Raw genomic sequence first — 21,402 nt, forward strand, 5'->3', positions numbered from 1 at the left:
TTCCCGTTTAAGAAAATAAATCAATAAATTCTGCAGGTTGGTCTCTGCTCCCCTCCGCCTCCACCCAGCTCAAGTCACGTCGCCCCAAAGGTAAATGTCATTTTTCCTTTGTATATTTATGTTATTTCATTTAACTGTACAGTAGATTATGTTACTCATTTTTAATATGTGTATAAAGTCGTGATGTTTTTACCTAAGGTTTTTGCACGTGTTGCACGCATTCACGAATTAACATAGGTTTGGATTGCCCGTCATACGAGCAGTTCGAGTTACGAGCGTAGCCGCTGAACGGATTAAGTTCGTAACACGGGGGCCCACTGTGTGTATATATATATATATATATATATATATATATATATATATATATATATATATATATATATATATATATATATATATATATATATATATATATATACAGTGGTACCTCGGTACTCGACCGCCTCTATACTCGACCAAATCGGTGCTCGACCAAAAAATTCAAGTAGATAATGCATCGGACCTCGAACAGCTTTTCGGTTCTCAACTAGCCGAGCCGAGCCGACCCGAACGCGCTCCTCGGCCCTTCTCGGCCAGCGGGTAAGCGCCAGTTCAACTCAGACCCCCAGCGGAGTAAGACGTTTGTTCGAGTATTTCTTCCCGGATTTAAACTTTTTCGTGTTGCTCTAGCCCTTAATAATGGATCCAAAGAAAGACAGTGATAAGGGGAAGGCAAAGAGGAAAACAATGAGGACCACTAATGAACCGAAGAAGGAAATTATAGCAAAATATGAACGTGGTGTACGAGTGTCCGACCTCGCGTCGCAGTTAGCTAGCGTCATCATGGAAGTAGTAACTCCCTCCCGTCCTCCCCACATCCATTCCTGTATGCCATCAACCACTCTCCAAAACGTAAGTAAATTATACAAAATGGTTTATAATGCTTTATTTATCTTTATCTTTATCATGTACTGCTTGTGCACATTTACTTGTGCACACATACTTTCCATTATTTCTTATGGGAAAATTGGTTTCGGTGTTCGAACAAATCGGTGCTCGACCACTACCTCAGAACGGATTATGGTCGAGTACCGAGGTACCACTGTATATATATATATATATATATATATATATATATATATATGTATATATATATTTTTATATATATATATATATATTTTTTTTTTTTTTATATGAAATTGTGAACATAGTCATGATTTTTCAATAAAACAATCAATTCAAGCAGTTTAATATAGTTTTAAAACTGTAATAATTTATAAATTTGTCAAAATACATTTGGTGTCTACAATTACATGCTAACAAGGCAATGAAGCCAGCAGAGCTAGAGCAGCATTTTATTTTTTAATGCTGTTTGTGACTAAATAAATAGCAGCAACCTGTTTGGGGAAAATTGACCCAGTTTGCAATTTTTTTTTTTGTTAGCTTCAGCATGGCAGAAAAGTAACACATACTTGTCAAATTGAATCTGTTTTATTATTGTTTTGTTTTGTTTCCTCAAACAGTAGCAAAAGATGTTCCTTGGAAAAATTGCTCTTCTAAAAGGGGTCCCTGGTTCCAAAAAGTTTGAGAACCCCTTGATTAATCAAGGTCATTTGTGTACATTTTGGACATTGTGAGGCTCAAGCAAGCTGAGGGCCCACATTGGTTTGTAGTTAAAGGGACAATGTGTAAGATTTACACCATTTTTCATTACGGACAGCAGGAGGTGTTGCATTTACAATTGTACGTAACTATAACAGACATGGCACCCTGCGAAGGAGTGCCACCCCCATGTAATATTAAGTGATAACTAGACCTACAATTACCGGTATATTTAAAACATACTGTTGATCGTTAAGAACACATTTATTTGCATGTATCATTTTATTCAGCCCTTTATAATGAAAAATGGTTAAAATCTTACACATTGTCCCTTTAATGGTGAGCTCTTATTTTATGTGATCTGTATATTGTCGTCGTGTCCCCCCCCCCTTACCCTTGGTCCACAATAAAAAGTGTTAATAAAAGTGTTGACAGGTTCGTGATAAAAAGGTTGGGGACCACTGTATTGGAACTTTCCACCATATCGTTTTGTAGAGGAAAACTGAAAATGAAAGAAAAGATTTTATTTTGTTTGTTTATTTAGCACCCTGCTTGTTTCAGTTAGTATACATTTTACAAAGATCACATGAATGTTAGATGTTTCACATGACAGCCAATTTTATGCACGTGCAATCGCAACATGCCACTCTATCCCACTTCATCAGTACCAGTTGTGAGAGCAGCGTCAGCCCCAGAGTAAAAAGATCAGACCGAGGCTCTGCTCAAGTCCCAATAAGCACCCCTGTTGATGCTGCAGGCCAGATAGAGGGCAGCGGGCTCACCAGCTGCCACACACAGCCAGCCAGCCAGCCAGCCAAGGCTTAAGCCCGGGCCCCCCTTGGGCGACAGTCAGTCACTGTGTGTCACTTCAGCCATTGCTTCTATTGAGAAGAACCAAGGCAGAAAGCAGGCAACCGTGGAGAAGAGAAGAAAAGAGCACCTGGAGGCTTAGGAATCTTTTATGAAGTTAATGATCCATGTCCTGTGAAGGTGTTCTGGAGGGTCACTATTGCAACAATTAAGTCATCAAGGTGAGAGCTGTGAGCAAAAAAGGGGTGCGTTTGTCATTAATATGCATTTCCAATATACTGACAGAAAATTGTGAGGGGTGTGGCTTCTGATCAGTGCCTAGCGTTATCAGGAAAGGCAACCTGCTGATCACATCTTTCGTAGCTATTGAGGACAACGCTTTCATCAAATGGTCACTCTGAATTACTACAGTGCTCAGTAAGTTTAAAATTAAGAAGAGTGCTGGCCACAAGTGTCTTCACTCATTCGTAAAAGTAAAGAAAAAACAGTTGCTGGTAGAAGTATTTTACATGACAAGAATTGTTGTTATTGGCAAGGAAAGAGTTAATATTACGAGGATATATGTCAGGCGGCATGGTTCGGTGGTAGAGTGGTCGTCTCCCCGCTGAGAGGCTTTGGGTTCGATCCCCTGTCCAGCAAGACCATGTCGAAGTGTCCTTGACGCTGAACCCCCAATTGCTCCTGATGCTGCGTCATCTGTAGGTAAATTGCTAGTGAGTGTAAAGCGCTTTGAGTATCCAAGGTAGAAAACGCTATATAAGTAAAAGTCCATTTACGAGGAAACGCTGTTTTGCTGCTCATTTGTGTTTCTCACAAAAGCAACAACACTTCAAAGGAGCTCATGACCCACAAGACCCTGCAATAACATCGGATGTGTTTTCTCACGATTTCTTTTTACATGAATCAACCACAAGTTGTGTTTCTAAAAAAAAAAAAAAAAAAAAAGTATGTGCATGAGGGAAAAAGACTTGCAGCTATCTAGGCGGCCCTTGTGATTTTGGACTGTTTGTGGTGTTGGGAACCATTAAAGATGCCTTTGTTGTCTTGCTTGTGTTAAAATTTAGTTAGAATGCTTTGCAGTCAAGGCGGCCCGTTGAAAAACTTGCCCCTGGACATATTTTCTAACTAAAATTGTGTTTCTGACCATGCCATGGTTCTTTTATCTGGAAAATTGTAACATACGCATCAGCAAATTAAAATAAATAATACTAATGATTTCTAAATATGCTTATTTAAGTAAGATGAGCTTGTTGTTCATTCATTCATTTAAAAAAATATATGATCAAAGATCATATTTTGGATTTGAACCAATTTAGCGAAATGCATGTTAATACAGTGTTGTTTGCAGATAATACAGTGCATTCATATGTTCAAAGAAATTTCTTTAAAAAGGACAAATAAAACTGAATTAAGTTTTGAGACTTAAGACTTAACCCAGTCCTAAAACCCCATCTCACTGAGGGGCGAATATTTTTGACTGTTGGTGAAGGTAGCAAAATACGTGTTCACGTGAGTGTTAGATCAATGTTGCAAATGTTTGCCAAGCATTCATAAACAGATTTAGTCGTTTTTCTTATCACAACATTTTGAACATTTTCATTGGGGTTTGGTTTAACATATTGGCATGGTGCAAAACTGAATTACAAAGTGTGTTCCACTGTGTTTACAACAAATTGGTTCCAAACTTATCAAGACATTTTTTCCACCTTTATATGAGCACTTTTGGATATGACCCACTTTTACCCTGTGTGCCTCCTGACCCCAAAAAGCAGCATAAGACCTGGACCTGATGGTATAATAATATATGAATATTTCTGATTAATCAAGAATTTGACCTTTTTTCTTTTTTTTTTTGCCGTTCATCAAGCAAATACACATTGGTGTTGAGAGAGCAAAGGAATTCAGGTAATATTATGGCCAAAACATGACAGGACCTGCAGACATCTGCAAATAAAAACCTTGCCCAGAAATATTGGCAGTGTCATAATTTTAGGAGAACATTCTCCAAATGTGCCACATGCTACTTTTCACAGACCATGATTTATGAGAGACATGATTTATTTTTTTAATTGGAAAAAATAAATAAAGCTTCAATTCAGACCTGTACATACATCACGTACATCAACTGAACAATTTCTATGCAGATGAAGACCCTTCAGTTTAAATTGTCTGTCTGTCTGTCTGTCTGTCTATCTATCTATCTATCTATCTATCTATCTATCTATCTATCTATCTATCTATCTATCTATCTATCTATCTATCTATCTATCTATCTATCTATCTATCTATCTATCTATCTATCTATCTATCTATCTATCTATCTATCTATCTATCTATCTCCACACAAAAACCATGTTTTGTGCAATGATTGTGTAAAATGTTAATAAAAACAAAAAATGACTTGCAAAAATGATTCAACCTATTGAATACAACACATCAGTTTATTGTTCAAACTGATAAACCTTATTGTTTTGAGCGAATATTCACTTGTTTTGAATGTGAAATGTAATGCTTTTTTCTGATCTCCTACAATCAGCAAAATAGTCCATTCACTTTCTAGTTTGTAATTATAAATGCAATTAGCTTAGGCTCTTGTTAATTTATTTCCTGAAAATGTAAACATGTTTTAGCTTTTAGTGACTTGCTTTCTTATTGGCTTTTATTAATGTGTTTTCTGAAATGTAATTATGTTTCAACTTTTGTTTTCTTAAATGTAAATTTGTTTCATACTATGTAAAAGTGGTCCACAGTTTTTATTTTATTTTGCACTTTCTAGTCACTGAATTCAACAGACACCATACAATTCAACGTCAGCTTGAGTAAATCGTTTTTTTGTGTTTTGAATTGTTGAATGATTTTGATTTTAGAACAATGTTGTGTTGTTCATTTTAGGAGTCATGACCTGCGACTCACTCCAGGAGCAACAGTTTGTGGTTCTCCTTCAAAAACATTTAGTAAAACGCATATTTCTGCCAATCACAGTAAGTTTTCCTAGTCCTGAGGAGGCAAAGTAGCCAAAGACCATCACACTGCCACCACCTTTACTGATGCCAACTTGCTGTTTTTAGCTAGTGCTGTGCCATTTTTACAGCAGATTTAATGGGCTGAACATATCCTAAAAAGTTCAATTTTTGACGCATCAATCCACAGATTATTTCTTTAATAGGCCCTCTAAACACCAGGCCGACGTCGGTTCTTGGAACTCGTCTTGTGTTGTCATCTTGGTGTGGCGAAACACAATTGGAACGTTGGCAATCGTTGCGAGGTGTCAGAAAAGGGTTAACCCTAATGGGGGATCCTCCAGGAGGAGCTGGATGAAGTAATCGGGAAGTGGAAAGTCTGGACTTTCCTGCTCAAGCAGCTGCCCCCGCAAAGCAGCGGTAGAAAATGGATGGATGGATGGATGGATGGATGGATGGATGGATGGATGGATGGATGGATGGATGGATGGATGGATGTGTATCAAGATGAAGCATACAAAACTCATGTTCGCCAGTACATTAAACACCTTAACAATGCTGTAGGCGAGCTGCTAACGTTAGCCCTACCGAAACCATCTATTTTTGAAACATGTGTCTCTTACTAATTTTAATGTTAATACTGTATTGAAATTGTGAATTGCACTAACAGTTTTTGCCTACAGCATCAAAAATGCATCACTATGCTGTGAAAGTAAATTATAAAGGATTAAAATACAAACAAAAAAGATTTTGTGTCTTGACTTTAAAGGTTTACAATACAATACAGATGAAATGATTTGTACTGGTTTTAGGCTGGAGCCAACCTTTCACTGGATGTGTAATGAGCGTAATGAGCTACATTTAGAATGGCAAATCCATATTTCCAGTTATGGTGGTGAGAGTAATATACAGTAAAAATAATGCAATAGTAGTGTAATGCATTGCATTTCAAATTCAGGAGTATTATAATGTAACTAATTACTTTGAAATGAAATTAATATCCAATAAATAATGCATTACAGATTTGAAGTAACTTGCCCAATACTGCAAACATATCAGTGGCGGTCCGGGAGTTTCACACGTACGCCTTCTGTGATGTCAGACTATGGAATAAATACCCCTCATGCGCACACGGATGCATTACTGGGCTACAAAGGCTATTTTCCAGAGCTTTCAATAGACAATAAACCCGCAGCAGCCATGAAAACTTGTCATTATATGTGATGCTGTCAAAATTTTAAAGTATTAATAAGAAAATAAATATCCACAAACTTTTATGAAGTCCAACTTACAAATCGCAGTTTCATATGAGAACATAATTTTTTTCTTTAGTATTAAGGTCATTATGTAAACAGGGGTAATATTATATTGAGCCTTTGCACTCATCAAAACAAACGGCAGTCACAATCAATCAGTCTTTTCAATATCTCCCGATTTTTCTTGACCTCTTCATGCTCTCTTTCTCTTCGCACTGAGATTTACAGTGTATTTATTCGGGTGTTTCCAAAAGTTTTTTAAAAGCACCGTAGCTCATTGAGGAGCTCTCTTTACCTTCGAACTGAGATGTACAATACTGTATAGCCAGTTGTGTGGCCCAAAAAGTTTTTAAAAACACCGTAGCGTGTGTGTCCAGCCGTGTCTCATTGCCGCCTTGGTTAAACAGTTGAAGTTTGCAAAGCCAGTGTAGCGCCAAACACCAAATACGTCCTTTGCAAACAAAAGGCATTTCCTGGCAGAACTAGTTGCCAGGATTAGCTCACGCCCCTGGTCGCTCAGTCAGAAAAATTGCCATGTCGGTTAGCTAATAGCTACGCTACACCTATAACACAATCAGCCGAAGCCAACATTGCCTAGCTTAGTTGTTGAGCATTGCACCACCTTCGTGCAGTGAACATCCACTCATATCACATTCAATGTGAGGCCTGTAGATGGCAATCTCATGACTCGATTGGCTATTGCAGCAGTTTTAAAAATATGGGCCTGTCTACTTGGGTCTTTGCACATGGCGCAGAAGGCCTGCAACTGTTGAAGCGAATGCCCTAGCGCCTCTGGGAGCAGGCAGATTACATACAGCCTGGCGACACAAGTTATCAGAGTTCTAACTGGCTAAAAACTCCAATTTAAAAGTACCATATATATATATATATATATATATATATATATATATATATATATATATATATATATATATATATATATATTGAATTACATGTGGTGTGGCACTCCTCCGAAGGCAGCCATGTCTAAGTAGTAATAAAGTATTAGTAGTAATAAAGTAATACATTTTGATTCAGAATGGTTTTATATATATATATATATATACATATATATATATATATATATATATATATATATATATATATATATATATATATATGTATATATATATATACATATATATATATATATGTATGTATGTACTGGGATGAAACAAGATTTCATATGACAAGTTTCAAAAGAGGAGGAAAGGCTCAATTTAATATTACCCCTGTTAACATAATGGCCTTAACCATTCTGAATCAAAATGTATTACTTTATTACTACTAATACTTTATTACTACTTAGACATGGCTGCCTTCGGAGGAGTGCCACACCACATGTAATTCAATTCAATGACAACTAGACCTACAATCAAAATGAAAACATCCTGTTGGTTGTTAAAAATGTATTTATTTGCACGTTTTTGAAAATAATCATTTAATTTATTCCTCTTTAATGAAAAATGGTAAATGTAACTGTAAGAGGGGTTATTCTGCAACTCTCATTCAAAGTTAATCAAACCAAAATTGTTTATGTTCTATTAACCTGTCAGCAGCTCCAACCCCCTGGATTCATTCATTCATTAGGCAAATGAGGCACAATCTAAAAGAAAAATGCAACAGCTCATTTAACTCCAGGTTTAAATAAATTAGTCCCCTGAAATTAAAGGCCTATCTATACTAATAATAGAGGACAGGGGATAAACATTTTTGGGCACAGTGACGTATGCAGATGAGAATTATGTAAATAAGTAGACTGTTGCCGCTTTTTTTTTTTCTTCCCAGGGTAGTCACATTACAAGAAATAGCTGAGGGCAATTTTCTCTGCAAAACCATGAACCCCCCCTGCCACACACACACGCACACGCACACACACGCACCCCCCCCCCCCACACACACACCCTCCGACACCCATCTATAATAGTACTTCAATTCCTATTTGAAATGTACCTCATCCCAAACCCTCGCCAGGTTTCAGTCACAATTACCTTGAGTATCACTTCTCAGTGAGAAGTCAACTTCCCTGCAGGCATTCTATCACAACCTATTAGAGCAGGGGGCAGGCTGAAGTTAAAAGACATAACCTGTGGGGTTGAATGGAGCAGACGTGGGAAAGGACATGGGTGGCAGTGATGTGGGAGTGGCCTTGGAAATGTATGGCTTTTTTATGGAGGATGATTAGGATTATTATACTTCATGAAAAGTCACAAACAATAGTATTATAATGACATACTTTTTAAATAAAAACTTTACAAAAGACTCTCACAAACTACCTGCACTGTACAATATAAACCGTTAATTTTATACTCAGCATATATTATAGAACAATGCAGATAAATGTAAAGGAGGGCCCCTATATTCTCTTCAATCAATCAATCAAATTTTATTTATATAGCCCTAAATCACCGAAGTCTCAAAGGGCTTCACAGAATGAAAAGAGGTCTTACAGAGACATCTTTTCAGTATAGGGTACACAAAAGCATCCCCTGTCAAAGCTCCCAGAAGGGGAAGGAAAAACTCAAAAACCCCAAATTGGGGAAAATCAGAAACCTCCAGAAGGGACCACAGGTGGGAGGAGCCCCCTTCCAGGCCCACAGGTTGAAGTGGATGCTGCATGTACCAGACACAGAAACAACATAAATTACAGAAAACATATTGTGCTATATAGTGCAGTGATGTCTTGACAGCAGGCAAAGCCATTGGGCAGGAACCATCCCACATTCCAGCCAGGTGGACTGCAGACGGCCAAACTCCTAACCCGTGATGGTCGACCAGCGCAGGACCCAATGGAGGCGGTCAAGTCAACCCTCACCATCTAGCTAGCCCCCTCTCCCAGCCGGAAGAGGGGGGCAGGAAAAAAGAAAAAAGAAGAAGGCTACAGACAGGCTAAATTAACTAAATGCTTTTGAGTATAAATGTGTTTTTAGTCGGGATTTAAAGATTTCTACTGAGTTGGCTGCGCGAACTTCCATAGGTAGGGCATTCCAATAGTACTGGCGCGCGAATGGAAAATGCCCTTGATCCCGCAGACTTCTTTTTAGCCCGTGGGGTCGATAGCAAACCGGCATTTTGCGATCGAAGTTGTCGGGACGGAACATAAGGTGATACTAAGTCGACAAGATAGGAAGGAGCTAAACCGTGTAAAATTTTATAAGTAATTAACAGCACCTTAAAGTCACATCTCACGTGTATTGGAAGCCAATGCAGGTCAGCTAGAATCGGAGTAATATGATCAAACTTTCTCGTCCTTGTCAATAGTCTCGCTGCTGCATTCTGTACACACTGCAGGCTTTTAATGTAGGACATGGGAAGTCCAGAAAACAAAATGTTGCAATAGTCTAGGCGCGACGTAACAAATGCATGAATTAATGTTTCTGCATTGCTAAGAGAAAGAATAGGGCGAATTTTAGCTATATTGCGGAGGTGAAAAAACGCCGTTCTTGTCATGTTATTAATATGTGTTCGAAAGGAGAGAGTTGAGTCAAATATCACGCCGAGATTTTTTGCAGAACTACTTTGGGAAATAATACAGTTTTCTAGGTTCAGCGTGGTATTCTTAAGCAAGTGCTGATGATGAGCAGGGCCAATAAATAACATCTCAGTTTTATTAGGGTTGAGAAGCAGAAAATTGGAAGACATCCATTGTTTAATCTCAGCAAGGCAAGCCTCCAGTTTACTGCACTTGCACGGATCCGTTATTTCTATAGGCATATAGAGTTGGGTATCATCAGCAAAGCAATGAAAACTAATAGCATGTTTGCGTAAAATATCGCCGAGAGGAATCATGTAGATGTTGAACAGTAAGGGACCAAGTACTGACCCCTGCGGGACACCTCATGAGACGGAGAAAGACTCAGAGATCGCATCACCATAAGAGACACTATGCGTCCTTCCCAGGATGTAAGATCTGAACCAAGAAAGTGCTGATCCCGAGATACCAACACATGATCTAAGACGTTCTATAAGAATATGATGATCAATAGTGTCAAATGCGGCACTAAGTTCAAGCAATAAGGTGTCAGGTTCAATTGTTAGACATTTGTAAGAAACTGCATACAAAAAAGGAGACAAGGCCATCTTCCCAACTCATGCATGAGGGGAGCGAAGAGGAACTGGCCAAGAACAATTCTACTGTGCTCTGCCAATCTCTCCGACTCCCCTTACTTTTATTTGATACAGAGATCCCTAACTATATGAAGGTCCCTGCTCTCAAGGGGCAGGAAAAAATGCAAGTCTATGGCCGGGACCTTGTGTGACCATGTGGGTGAGAAACTAATGCATTTATGAAAAAACACGTAGCGAAACATTCTGATAATGCATAGCAAAAACATCGATGAGAGTCACAGCTGTGGAAACGCTCCAACCGGCAGGCTTGAGCGGCCTTCCTTCTGCTTGAGACGAAACAACGACAAGGCAGTTCTTTTCCCACAAACAGTGCACTCATTCTCCCATTCTCTCTGTAATTTCCCGCACACAGTGCACTCATTCTCCCAGCAAACTATCAACAGTCGTATATTTTAGTAGATTCAGTAGATTCATACATTGGATGATTTTATACTGATAATTATAATAACTACTATCCAAAACACAATCATTCACACAGCAAAGCATTTTTTCATTGCGAGCATTAATATTTTGTAGCAAATATATAATCACTATATCTACAACTATTCTAGCAATAATTATTCTAACACCCAGAAAACAAAATGTTACAATAGTCTAGGTGCGACGTAATAAATGCATGAATTAATGTTTCTGCATCGCTAGGAGAAAGGATGGGGGCGAATTTTAGCTATATTGCGAAGGTGAAAAAAACGGCGTTCTTGTCATGTCATTAATATGTGTCCAAAAAGAGAGAGTTAAGTCAATTATCACCCTGAGGTTTTTTGCAAAACTACTATGGGATTCAGTACAGTTATCCAGGTTCAAAGTGGTATTCTTAATCTAGTGCTGATGATGAGCAGGGCCAATAATTAACATCTCTGTTTTACTACGGTTAAGAAGCAGAAAATTGGAAGACATCCATTGTTTAATCTGGGCAAGGCAAGCCTCCAGTTTACTGCACTTGCACGGATCTGTTATTTCTAAAGGCATGTACATTTGGGTATCATCAGCATAACAATGAAAACTAATAGCATGTTTACATATAATAGCGGTTGGAGGAATCATGTAGATGTTGAACAGTAAAGGACCAAGTACTGACCCCTGCGGGACACCACATGAGACGGAGAAAGATTCAGAGACCGCATTGCCATAAGAGACACTATGCATCCTACACAGGATGTAAGATCTGAACAAAAAGTGCTAATCCCGAGATACCAACACATGATTTAAGACCTTCTACAAGAATATGATGATCAATTGTGTCAAATGCGGCACTAAGGTCAAGCAATAATAATATTGATGAGATGTTGGAATCCATGGCTAAGAGAAGATCATTCATCACTTTTACAAGGGCTGTCTCAGTTGAGTGGTTAACCTTAAAACCTGACTGAAGGAGTTCAAATCTATTGTTATCTATCATAAAGTTGCTAAGCTGTTGTGCTACAACTTTATCAAGAATTTTGGCAATAAACGGAACGTGTGATACTGGGCTATAGTTAGAGAGATTTTCAAGATTTAGGTGAGGTTTCTTAAGTAATGGTTGAATGACGGCCGTCTTAAAAGCTTCAGGTACAATGCCAGAGGAGTGACAGATTGATAATATTCAAGACAGATGACCCTAACACCCGGAATAAGTCTATAACGAGTTTGCCTGGAAGCGCGTCAAGCATGCAGGATGTCTGCTTTGCTGCATTAACCAGATGTGTAAGACACTCCAGGGATACTAAATCAAATTGGGACAGGGTAACCAGACTTTCATGAACCTGATTGTCCGAACTAGCATCAGCAATCACAACCGAGGGGGTAAGTGGCGCTGCCTTTTTTATTTTGTCCCTTATTAGCTGAATCCGCTGTGTAAAGAATCGCATGGAATCGTGTACTGAATGGAGGGAACTATGATTAATCTGCTGCTGTTGCATTAGCTTAGTGACCGTATCAAATACATATTTTGGGTTGTTTTTATTGAGACTAATCATTATGGAAAAGTAATTTTTTTTTTGCTTACCTAAGAGCCTCTTTATATTTCAGCAAGCAGGCCTGACGGAAAACCTCGAATTTAGTTGTTTGCCATTTACGCTCAAGTTGTCTACTTAACAATTAAAACGTACGCGTTTCATCCGTAAACCACGGAGTGTGCCGCTTTGGACGAGTTTTAAGTTTCAACAGCACTATAGAGTTTAGGGAATTTAAAAGAACCGTATTAAAATTGTTTGTGAGCTTATCGACTGAACCAATAAAAGACGGAAAGGCAGCTGTTGCAGAAGGCAGTAGTTCAGAAAGTGCATCGCTGTTGATGAGTTAATATCACAGCTTTTAAAGCCTTGGTTGTGGTCAATAAGACCACACTGTGCCAACCCTTCAAATGTTATAAGATAATGATCAGACATAGTGTTAGTATATGGCAAAATTGTGACATTTGAGGCAGTTAGGCCATGGGTTAGCACTAAGTCTAAGATATTACCTTTCCAGTGTGTCACTGCTTCTATTATTTGTGTAAAACCAAATGCTTCAATTATTGCTTGAAATGCTACAGAAAGTGCCTCCAATGGGGAGTTCATATGAATATTGAAGTCAACCATAATTAATATATTATCTGCATGAGTTATTAGATCAGCCCTAAATTCAGGGAATTCATCTAAGAATCCAGAATATGAATCGGGAGGACGGTAAATAACTACCACATAGAATGGTGGTGAGAAGCTCGATCGCATAACGAGAGCCTCAAATGTCTTGAAGGTGTGACTAGTGCTCGTGCTAAGTTTAAGATGAGATTCTCAAATTAGGGCAACACCTCCCCCTTTTTTACAAGGACGGGCAACGTGTGAGCCCACAAAGTTTGGGGGTGAGGCCTCATTTAATGATAAAACTTCATTTGGATTTAACCAGGTTTCACAGAGACCAAGTACTTTAAGATTGTGATCTGTAATAAGATCATTTACAAGAAGGGCTTTTGAGGGGAGTGACCTAATATTTATGAAGCCAAATTTAAACTGGGAAATTTTTCCTGAGTCTTCATGTTGGTCATACTAATACTAAGATTTTGATGGCTGGGGCTTGGTTTGTATTTTGAGTAATTAAAACTTCGTCGCAATGTAGGAATTTGATTGTTGACGGCTGCAGTGCATGTATCAATATTAATATTCCCCCTAGGTACTATGTCACTAATCCAACTGGTTAAGAAGGCAGGGCTACTTTTCTTTAATCAACACCACCTCAGCAGAAATCTTACCACTAGGGGATTCAGAATTAGCTATTGAAACAGTGTGTGAATTGCAGTGACCTAGACTAAGTATGCTATGTGTGTTGTAACAGTCAAGGTCAAAGTCAAGTTTATTGTCAATTTCTTCACATGTGCTTAACATACAAAGGAACTGAAATTGCGTTTCTCAATATCCTCTGTGTTTTACATGTACAATAACAAAGTGCAGTTGCGCAAGACGAGACAATCCTAAAAACTAGATTCTTATCTATAATAATGTAATGTGCAGTATGTTAGATCTACTTTACCTAGTGTTGCTAAACTAATAACTAAAACTAAAAACTAAATAGAAAAACCAGGTATGGCAAGAGTACCCAAAGACAAGACATAAGTAGCAGCATATGACAAGACAATCCAACAGTGCGAGACAAAGCAAGACAACTCTGTCTGTGGTTGTCCCAGTTGTGTGCATTTGAGGTAGTTGTTACAGTTCTAAGTGTAATCGCTAGTGCAATAGAAGTATAATTGTAAATAATTATGACAGCAGCAAGTCTGTGCAAATTTTGCAAGTGCATGAGCAAAGTTTGAGGGTTTTTTTTTTGGGAGGGGGGGGTCGAATTACCTAAACTTCGTCTGCCAGCTAGGTGTTTCTTCTGGCCGGGGCTGAATGTGGGAGAGAGGAGAGGAGAGAGAGAGAGTTCAGCAATTTCACGGGTGGGAAGGGGGAGAGTTCAGCAGTCTCATGACCTGGTGGATGAAGCTGTTCCTGAGTCGGGTGGTGCGGGAGCGCAGGCTCCTGTACCTCTTTCCGGAAGGCAGGAGGCTGAACAGACCGTGTGCAGGGTGGCTTGTATCGGTGACAATCATGACGGCTTTGCGGCTTAGGTGGGTGGTGTACATGTCTTGCAGGGAGGGGAGTGGAGCACCAATAATCCTCTCAGCTGTCCTCATGATGCGTTGTAGAGTCTTCCTGTTGTAGTCAGTGCAGCTCCCGCCCCACACGGTGATGCAGCTGGTGAGGATGCTTTCAATGGTTCCTCTATAGAATGTGGTCATGATGGGTGGCGCGGCACTTGCCCGCTTCAGTTTGCACAGGAAGTAGAGATGCCGCTGTGCTTTCTTGGCCAGAGATGCAGTGTTGGTGGTCCAGGAAAGGTGGTCGCTGATATGCACTCCCAGGAACTTGGTGCTGCTCACCCTCTCCACTGCAGCATCATCGATGGTCTGTGGGGGGTGTTGGGTGTGGCCTCTCTGGAAGCTGACGACCATCTGTTTGGTCTTGCTGATGTTTAGCTGGAGGTTGTTGTCTTTGTACCATCTGGTCATAAGCTCCATTTTTTTCCTATAGTGGGCCTCGTCGCCGTTGGAGATGAGGCCCACCAGTGTTGTGTCATCAGCAAACTTCACGAGGTGGTTGGAGCTGTGGGTTGCTGTGCAGTTGTGTGTCAGTAGGGTGAAGAGGAGGGGGCTGAGCACACAGCCTTGTGAGGCCCCCGTGCTCAGGGTGATCCTGCCTGAGATGTTGTTGCCAACATGCACCACCTGAGGCCTCTGGCTGCGGAAATCCAGCAGCCAATTGCAGAGTGAGGTGCTGAGGCCCAGTCCAGCCTAGTGTCAGTTAACTCTAGCCTTAATGACTCCACACCCGTTCTAGCAGGCTCGCTACTCGCCTGCGACCTGACATGCTCTAATGTGAGAAGTCATGGAAGTCTTAAACAGTAATCTATGTTTCTAGGAGTGATCGCGCCTTTCCAGTTAGGGTGAAGGCCATCCATCTTTAGCAGGTTGGGCCGACCCCAGAAAGAGGGCCAATTATCTACATACTGGAAACCCTGCTCTCTACAGAAACCAACCATCCACCGGTTAAGTGAGAATAATCTCCTAAACCTTTCATCATTGCCTCTCGCAGGCAGAGGGCTGGAGACAATAACTCGATTCTGAGTCATCTTTCTAGCGAGATTACAAGTTCTAGCTATGTTCTTCTTTGTAATCTCAGACTGCCTCATTCTCGTATCTTTGGAGCCGACATGTATCACTATGTCCAAGTAACTAGTGTTTGCACTAAGCTGGTGTCTAGGCCACTTGCGTGTCAGCTCCCTAAGATTAGCTTCAATGTAGGGTGGTCTGGCCCCAGGTATACACAATACAGTGGCTGGCGTTTTAAGCTTAATGTTACGGGTGATGGAGTTCCCTATAACTAATGTGCGGGAGCCAGTAGACTGAGATGGAGTGTGCCTAGCAAGGGGGCTAAAACGATTATGCATCTGAACAGGCTCACCGCGGCTAGCAGGTTTCATAGGGCTAATGCTAGCCAGACTAGCGGGTAGGCTACGACCCGCACTAGCCGACGCTAGCAGCATTGCAGGAGGGCTACGGCCCACACTGTCACTATCAGATGTGTCCGTCTGATCTACGATTATCAAACTACTCTGCTCTAGCTGACAAACACGGACCTCTAGGAGAGAAAGCCTCTCCATGAAAATAATGCAGGTGTTGCAAGGGACTGATGCTTACCATGCTTACTTTAGTACAGCCGAGCGAATACTTACGCTAGCAGAGCTGTTCAGTGAATCGTTGAATCACTAGCTAACGAAGAATGGAAACAATCCTCAAAAATAAAGAAAAACACCAGACACAGGGTGGTGGTAAAATAGAAAAATAGAATAAGAAAAAAGAAAAATATCATTTGTCTCTACAGCTAAGGCTAAAAGAGCGACAGCAGCAAACGCCTGGGAAAATATATTGGAATGTATTACTTTACTCTCATTTGTAATGGGTACAATACAATGGACCCCTGGTTTACGACGTCCCTGCCTTACGTTTTTTTCACCTCACAACAAAGACCGCACCGTTTTTTTTGGCCCCTCTTTACACCATTTTATTCACCTTACGATACCTCAAACAAAGTGGTCAGTGTGTGTGTATGACTGTGAGTCACTCCGCGCTTATATGTCTATACACACATCACAAATTACGTCATTACAATGCTGGTCTGCTATTGATTGGGGTGACTTGTTCCAAAATGGCGGAACGTTGAAGCTTTGTTCTCCCGTGAGTGCTTACAAAAACGTATTTATAGTGCATTTTAGTGCTTATTTCCAACTTTATTGGTTAGCCATGGGTCCCAAGATTGCTAGTGATGTTAAAGGCTACCCCTACAAGGGAATATGGGTATAACAAGCGCCACTCATCCCCATTGGGTTCTAAATGCATTAGCGATTTAACATTGGTTTGGATTGCACGCCATACAGTGAATTCGTCTTATGAGCCCAACCGCGGGGTGGATTAGTCTCGTAACACGGGGGCCCACTGTATATATATATATATATATATATATATATATATATATATATATATATATATATATATATATATATATATATATATATATATATAAAACACCTATTAACATATAACCACACATGCATATTTAAAGCAGCTGAGGTATATCAACAGAAAGGGTGAAAAGCGATCGAGGTGCTAATTCAAGAATATTTTTGCACTTAAGGTTGTGCAATCTCCTCGCCTCAGGTCACACATATGTACCTCAGCATCTTTCGTGCAGAATCAGCCACCCATCTACCTGATTGATGAGCTGTGAGTGTGCATTACACACTGGCTTGGCTGCACACCTGGGAAACTTATGTAACCCATGTATGAGGCACAGAGAGAGTGGAGAAGAGAAGAAGTTACAAAGTAAATAATCTTAAGAGGTGGGTTCCTGTGATGTACAGGATGTAGTTTGGTCTAAAACTTACAAGAACTGATGTCACATAAGCCATTTCTGTTTTTTTTCTTCCTTTCTCAAACTCAAATGAGTCATCAAGGGGTCACCAATGTTTTGAAGAAAAAAAGTTCAGGATAGATGTGATGGAGCAGCAAAAGATATTAAAATACAGTGGACCCCCATGTTACACTGTCCAAGGCTTACATTTTTTTTATGTTGTTGTGGAATACTGAGTTTTTTCGTCCCCTCTTTATGGTATTTGCCCAACTTGGCGACAAAAACAACTGCCATGACCCTTGGGGGTTGGCTGTATTTGTGTTGTGTTGTCTCCATCTGCAGGCGTTTTTAGATAATACCACTTATTTTCTCTTGCCCGTCTGGATCCATGCAACTCATTACTACAATGCTGGTCTGCTACTGGTCGGCGTCTCATCACGGAGATGCTGGTCTGCTATTGGTCAGCCTCACTCGTTTAAAATGGCAGACTGGTAAAGCTTTGTTCTATCGTGAGCGGTTACAAAACCATATTAATAGTGCATTTTACTGCTTAATTCAAACTTGAATGGGTTAGCCATGGGTCCTAAGACTGATTGCTAGTGATGTTAAAGAGAGAAGTAAGAACATGATTTATCTGGAAACAAAGCTGGAGATAATCAAAAAATACGAAGCTACCCTAGCCTAGGCTACCCATAATAATATGGGCATAACAAGTGCCACTCACAGGTAAATAAATCCTTTCTATATGTTTTATTTATGATGTTTTCTGACTGTATACATGTATAATATATATATATATACAGTGGTACCTCGGTACTCGACCATAATCCGTTTTGAGGTGGTGGTCGAGCACCGATTTGTTCGAACACCGAAACCAATTTTCCCATAAGAAAGAATGGAAAGTATGTGTGCACAAGTAAATGTGCACAAGCAGTACATGATAAGGATAAAGATAAATAAAGCATTATAAACCATTTTGTATAATTTACTTACGTTTTGGAGAGTGGTTGATGGCATACAGGAATAGATGTGGAGAGGACGGGAGGGAGTTACTCCTTCCATGATGACGCTAGCTAACTGCGACGCGAGGTCGGACACTCGTACACCACGTTCATATTTTGCTATAATTTCCTTCTTCGGTTCAATAGTGGTCCTCATTGTTTTCCTCTTTGCCTTCCCCTTATAACTGTCTTTCTTTGGACCCATTATTAAGGGCTAGAGCAACACGAAAAAGTTTAAATCCGGGAAGAAATACTCGAACAAACGTCTTACTCTGCTGGCGGTCTGAGTTGAACTGGCGCTTACCCGCTGGCCGAGAAGGGCCGAGGAGCGCGTTCGGGTCGGCTCGGCTCGGCTAGTCGAGAACTGAAAATCTGTTCGAGGTCCGATGCATTATCTACTTGAATTTTTTGGTCGAGCACCGATTTGGTCGAGTATAGAGGCGGTCGAGTACCGAGGTACCACTGTATATATATATATATATATATATATATATATATATATATATATATATATATATATATATATATATATATATATATATATATATTGCACATACATATTAGAAATTGGTACCAAAAAATAGTATAGTAAGTGCTACGTATATATATATATATATATATATATATATATATATATATATATATATATATATATATATACGTAGATATACGTAATTGGTACCAATTTTTAATATGTATGTGCAATTTTGATGTTTTTACCTGGGGTGCTAAACGCATTAGCTATTTAACGTAGGTTTGGATTGCCCGCCATACGGTGAATTCGCCTTTCGAGCCTAATCGCGGAACGGATTAATCTCGTAACATGGAGGTCCACTGTAATCCTTCAATATCCCAATTATCCTAAAATAATCCTAAAGGGTGGCAAGAAGATATGGCAGAAACATGGCTGGAAAAGTGTGTTACACTTCTTCACAAGGTGAAGACTTTTAAATTATTTTTTTCTACATAAGTGTACAACACTTCGGACACACCTTGTATGTCGATTCCAGGGGTTGGCTTTTGGCGCAACCCAAGTGGACAGGAAATAGTATAAAGTGAAGACATAAATCTTCAGTTTATGATTGCTATATGCAAATACCAATCCAGAGAATTCGTCAAATCTCCTCCATGGCCGGAGTTTTTGAGGCCTTCGGTTTTAAAAAATCCAGGCACGTCTAGCAGATACAGCAAACCACAGACATTTACTGCCCATTTGCAAGAACCCTGGCTACATGTAGACTATATCTGAGCATCTTGTATGCTTTTCACTGCATGCATGGTGATTTCCTGACTGCTCCTCCAAAATAAAGTGCCTAAAAGTTGACTGTACTAAACTGGCTTAGTATTGTTACACATAGTCTGCTTACCTTTCAAAAGACTGCTGTCTTATTTTTGTAACTGCAGACTGTGTTTGATTGCAGTCAGTTAGTTACCCAGATAAGGGGGTAAAGAGAAGAGGATTGTTTTGTATTATTAAAGATTTAAAACAGCGGATTTTTTTTTTACCATGAGGAGGTCTGAGATTACGGGAGGCCTATTATCAGAGTTTTTTGGTGTAATGAATGCAAAACATAATACTGTACATTGGTAATGTAATGGGAATTTATTTAACATGGTTCGTCATTCCCTCTAGGACTGCTGCAGTGAAAATCATGAAGGCTATTTATTGTAGTCTACTTAGTCATTTTGATTGAAGGCTAATATGGCTAATATTGCCACTTGAAGCATGTGTTGTCTTCTTTATGAGGCTTATAAAAGGCTTACTTTTTTTTTCGTGGGTCCAATTATTATTATTATTTTTTTTTTCTATCCAATCTGGTTCTTTCAACATTTTGGGTTGCCAACCCCTGCGTGGTCTAGTCAATGAACAGACATGGGTGGGTTCACAGAGAAAATACCATAATTAGTCTGAAGTTAAGGGATCAAAGTATTGATGTAATCAATCACCAACATTGATTCATGTCATTGGCTCTCAGGTTGATTATGTTTATGATGTTCCATTTGTTTCTGTTGGTTTGGATACATATTGGGCTTAACTAGGTTGGTCATGTTGGTCATGTTTGTACACCCCAATTCAAAAAATGTTTATAGAGTTAATCATACAACCAGTTCAATGAGTCAGGAGAGTAGGTGGACAGAGAAAGACAAAAATTGAAATGTAGAAATCACGAGCATTTAAAAAGAACTGGGGTGTGCACATTCCAGTTATTCTGCCCTCGTTATGTTTCACGATAGCTAGGTACAGAGACAACTCCTCCAATAAAGGCGACTGTTGGTGATTCTACCCCTTTAATGCACTATATGTTCTTTAAAGAAGGTGTAAAACTGAAACAACAAAGACATAAAAATATTTACATGCTGCAAATAAAATTCAACAAAAAATAACATGACATTTGACTGCCACATGAAATAACACAAGGTTAGACAACTTTTTCCCATTGTCTTCGTGAGAAAAACGTACAAACAACAACCTCAACAGACACAGAAAAACTCCACATAACTTAACATACAAACATACAGTCAATGGTGTCCTGTCAGGGCCAGCAAGGCCTTCTCTGCTGGCCTAAAATAACCTGACATCATTATCACAATAAACTACAAAAATTAAATAACTATAATGAAAGTCAATTTAATTTCAAATTCATTTTTACTATATATATATATATATATATATATATATATATATATATATATATATATATATATATATATATGTTTTTTTATTTATAAAATTATTCTCCATATTCTGTTCTTTTCATGTCAT

At 39.3% G+C, this 21,402-nt stretch overlaps 1 long non-coding RNA gene and 1 pseudogene across 1 annotated transcript; both read right to left on the reverse strand.

The window, feature by feature from the left end:
• Window positions 1-2,102: 2,102 nt before the first annotated feature.
• Window positions 2,103-14,765, reverse strand: LOC148407621 (uncharacterized). The gene is made up of 2 exons (XR_015863680.1): window positions 14,536-14,765; window positions 2,103-3,087 (listed from the first exon to the last, which is right to left on the reverse strand). It is a non-coding gene; the product is annotated as an uncharacterized LOC148407621 (long non-coding RNA).
• LOC148407622 (uncharacterized) lies at window positions 12,901-13,839 on the reverse strand (annotated as a pseudogene).
• Window positions 14,766-21,402: the final 6,637 nt, after the last annotated feature.

The sequence above is a fragment of the Hippichthys cyanospilos genome, chromosome 19 (genome assembly GCF_059441005.1).
Source record: "Hippichthys cyanospilos isolate Australia breed blue-spotted pipefish chromosome 19, RoL_Hcya_1.0, whole genome shotgun sequence".
Lineage (NCBI taxonomy): Eukaryota > Metazoa > Chordata > Actinopteri > Syngnathiformes > Syngnathidae > Hippichthys > Hippichthys cyanospilos.